The sequence below is a fragment of the Carassius auratus genome, unplaced genomic scaffold (genome assembly GCF_003368295.1).
Source record: "Carassius auratus strain Wakin unplaced genomic scaffold, ASM336829v1 scaf_tig00214790, whole genome shotgun sequence".
In the NCBI taxonomy this organism is placed as follows: domain Eukaryota; kingdom Metazoa; phylum Chordata; class Actinopteri; order Cypriniformes; family Cyprinidae; genus Carassius; species Carassius auratus.
In genome coordinates, this window is record NW_020527805.1 from 570,328 (window position 1) to 575,310 (window position 4,983).

Here is a 4,983-nt window from a genome sequence, read left to right on the forward strand (position 1 = left end):
TTAAATCTAGTGTGTGATTAAAATGATGAGTGGGCCCGGTGACATTTTGCTTGACTCCAAAAGAGTTTATTAGGTCAGTAAATGCAAGTCCTAATTTGTATTATCAATGTGAATATTAAAATCTCCCATAATTAGCTCCTCATCAACTGTAACTAGAAGGTCTGAGAGGAATTATTTTAGGAATTCTGTATACGGCCCTGGTGGTCTATACACAGTAGCCAGAGCAAGAGATACATTAGATTTCTTTTGCATGTCTGACAATGTAACATTAAGCAGAAGTATTTCAATGAGTTAAACCTGTATCCCGTTTTCTGGGTAACATTGAGAATATCACTATATATTGTTGCAACACCTCCGCCACGACCAGTCTGACGGGGCTCATGCTTATAACAGTAGTTTGGTGGAGTAGACTCATTTAGACCAAAATAATTATTTGGTTTTAGCCAGGTTTCAGTCAAGCAGAGTACATCAAAACTATTATCTGTGATCATTTCATTTACAATAACTGCTTTGTGTGTGAGTGATCTAATATTTATGAGCCCAAACTTTAAAGATTGTTTTTGTTCATTTACTTTACGTTTCTGGTTTCACGATAAGATTTTTTCTAGATCCTACATTAAATTTATATTTTGACCTCACTATTCGGAACAGACACAGTCTTAACAGATTGTAAAGTGCAAGTACTTTTATCATTTAAGCGGGTGGAACAAAAGTCATCATAATAGTTATCTGAGAATTGACTTACTAGTCACATGGAGCGAAGTGTCCTGGAGATGTTGTCAGAAAGCAGCTCCGCTCCAATTCTGCTGGGGTGTAATCCATCAGCGTGAAACAGCCTAGGATCGCTCCCAGAAAAAATTACAGTTATTAACAAATAACAGTTGATAACAAATAACAAATATGCAGACTGTTTGTCAAGTGACCTACTGTAGAATATGCGAATGTAGAATAACGAATTATATTAATAATACTGTGTTTAAAATGCACAAATGAAGGAATTAGCCAAGTGACTTTTGCCTTCATGAGGATCTCAGTTATTTTTTACAAAGGAGATATAACCACCACAACACTCTACACATCCAAACACATTTGAACCTGAGTTATGTGAATCAAGTTATGAATGATAGGTTTAATGTAAATGACCAATGCTTTTCTTGCCTGACATAAACAAAGCTAAAATGTTAGTTATGTTTATCCATGTTTCAGCATGTCATGCCTTATATGTGGTGTAGTAATGTGTCTATGTTGTGTTTTTCTGTAAACAGACTGCATAAGACAAGACATATGTTGTTTGGAAGAGCAGCTAGTATCTGAAGCCAGAACATTTTCTTGTGGACTTCCAAGAAGTGGAGTGTCTAATAACAGATTGGTTATGGAGAGTAGGATTCAACTGGTCATGCAATTTCATGTGAACATGATCCCATTCCCAGCTGCTCTATGCAACCCTGGTGACCAAAAGTTTGAAATAATTTTTAATGCTTACCAAGGCTGCATTTATTTGATCACAAATACAGTAATAACAGGAATATTGTGAAATATTATTGCAATTTAAAATAACTGTTTTTTTATTTATTTGTTTGATGCAAAGCTGAATTTTTGTCAGACATTACTTGTGTCTTCAGTGTCACACGACCCTTCAGGAATAATTTCAATATGCTGATTTGCTACTCAATTATTGTTGGTGCTCAATTATTAATAAGGTTATTTTTATTTTATTTTATTTTTCTTTATTTTTTTTATGATTATAAACACCAGATTAGAAGTATTTGAGATCAAATGCCACTGGTTCTTACAAATGCCTTAATCCATTACAGAGTGCTAGTTTGATTGTTAATGATATAAAATAAGTTTAGAAGATTTGGAAATTTAGCACATAATCAGTATAATGCTTCTGTTGCACATTTTAAAGTTTATTCAATAGATAATATAAAGGTGTGGAATGACATGAGGGTGAGAAATTATGACTAACTAAATTAGATTAAACTAACTAATTGAAGCAACAAACACAAAGCTGTAAACATCTGCAATAATCCAAAAGGGTAATGTGAACACACTGCACTCAAGCTTTTCAATGCTGAAGATAAACAGATAATAAATCTATCATCCACTTGTGGGTCTGTATATACATGTTTATAAGTCATCTTCTCCTAAAATGGAAATTGTGGGGTTGAGGAGTGGTTTTATAAGTTTGTATGAACAGTTTCTAATTTTTAGTTTCTCATTCAGAGTCTTCGGATTGGACTCATCCCATCCGTGCCTGGGCTCTGTGTAAGTTCACCTCTTTACTCTCTTCCTTTATTATATTTAGATTATATTTAGAGCGGTTTGTGATCATATGATTTTTTTTTTTTTTAAATCATTAGTTTGTGAGAATGTCTATGTTTATAAAAAATACTTCACAGAAAAGAAGACTGGGGTTTTCTGGTTTGTTTTAAAAACTATTAAAGCAATCTTAAGCATTGAGTTTATTTATGTGTTTAATTCAAGTCCCCTTTTCTGGATTCTATCACGAGTGTCATGTTCACTAGTTCACCAGTATTTTTCATAGACTCGGGCCTGATTTTAAACACATTAGGAAAGTAGCATAGAGCTGGCTGACAATCCTTTGCTAAATCTGGGGACACATTTGAAGCTGCATTTCACATCTCTAGGAGCTCGGCTTCCGTTATTGTTACTGGCTCGGGATGAATATGAATTAGAAATATTAGAAAAGTCTTAGTGTGAAATTTTCTTTTTGAAAAGCATTTGAAAATATGAGCGTTTGATCACATTTAAGACAAAATGATACCAAGACTTTATGATACCAAGGTTTATGTTGGCTTAATGCTAAATTGACACTTATAAAATGTAACATTGAATTAAATAATTCCTATAATTGATTGTAATTTCTTATTTAAATATGATTGTCATGCTATTTAGCTGATAGATGTTAAGGCTCCACTTTGAGATGTTGAGCAAAACATTTAGAACATTTTAGTCTTTATTCAGATGTATATATTCAGTATATTCAAATTGTTTTTGATCAGTTGTTATTCTATAGGTATATGTATACATACTCTCTCTCTCTCTCTCTCTCTCTCTCTCTCTCTCTCTATATATATATATATATATATATATATATATATATTAGTGCTGCCAATCAATGTCGCTATTGTTGTTTCCCCCTGATATTTAACCATTGACTAGCCATTCAACATTACAGTATAATTGAGTGCTATCAATTTGAACATTTATTAGACTTTAAAAAATAACAACTAATTTATGTGAGCTTGAAACAATAACAGTATAAGGGCTGAGAGACGTAGTCTATAAATATAAATGGTTGCACTTTATTTTACAGTACGTGTACTTACATATAATGTACTTACAGTGTATTTATCTAAGAAAGTTCTGGTAATACAAGGTAACTACATGGGGTAGGATTAGGTTTAGGGGTAGTTTCAGGGTTAGTACCTAGTTATTACATAGTTATTGTAATTACTATAATAAGTACATAGTATGTACATGGGGAACAGGACTATAAAATAAAGTGGTACCATATAAATATAGTATAAATAGTATAAATAATTTGTATTTTTCAGGTTTATACCTCTTTATCCCCTAAATATTGCAGACAGGCTACTGTATATGTGCAATATAATTACAGGCATGCTGTAAAATAAGATTACTTACACTGTAAATAACAGGCAGTAATTATAAAGGATTACCATATTTGGACCGACTTTATATTAAGTGGCCTTAACTACTATGTACTTATATTATATATATTTATATATTGTGTACATACATGTTTTTACATTGTACTTATATTAAAAAAACGACATGTAATCACATCTGTATTTAATTTCTGTAATTACATTTATAATTACACTGTTGACCCATTCTTTACACCTTAACCCACCCTTAAACTTACCCATACCTCCAACCCTTTCCCTAACCTTACCCCTGTCCCACCTCAATAGCAGCAAAAGTGTTTTACAATACAATATGAACACAATAAGTACATTGTACTTATTTTTTTTTTTATGTAAGTACATAGTAGTTAAGGTCACCTAATATAAAGTGGGACCCCATATTTTGTTAAAACGTGATTAAATAATATTGAAGACATAAAATGAATCATAATAGTTTATCGTTTTATAGTAGTTTATCATTTATTGCTATTCATGTTAACTAATTGTGAACGTGAAACAATGAAGAACCTGAAAGTGAATGATTTTCTAAACCATCTGTCCTTGAGATGCTTGAGATGTCTGCCTGTTCTTCATCTGCTGGTCTGGATGTTCAGCTCAAATAAATATTTTGTTAAACTGTTGGCAGATGTTCTGAGGATTTAAGAGTAATTCAGAGATGAAACACAAACATTAGCCCTTAAGAGGAGGACCCTCTCAGTGCTGTCCTACATAAACAATCAGACAATAGTGGATTTGTTTTATGTCACCCGTGATATGTTTATCTGAGAAACATGACATGCATACATTGCATATTTTCTGAAGATGCTTTAAATATATGTAAAGATTTGGAGTTGCTCCATTTTTGTGCAGTGTAACAAATCTGCAAGACCAAAATGTAATTTTGGCAAATGGTGTTGCAAGCATGCTGTACTGGTGTGCATTTGATAACGTTTGATGTGTTTAAAATAGTTTGTGTTTGTGGTTTTGCTGACCTAATGGCCATTGTTTACTCAAATAAACACGAAGTGTGCAATTTGGTACAAGCTGCACTTGTGTGCTAAGAAGTGGAAGTGGAAGTAAGCCAGTAACTCACAAAGAGGGTAGCTCCCATATCACAGTATATCAGTCTTTACAAATATTCTGTTTGTTAATTGCATATAAAACAAGAAAGATCAGTTGGAAAATGCAAAGATCTCATTCTCTTTCAACTTTTATCTTTTTTTATTTTACATTCATATTATATTTTAAATTCTGTTTGGTTGTGCAGAAACTTTTAATATCATTGGTTGCTTTATTTCAGGGATCAAGC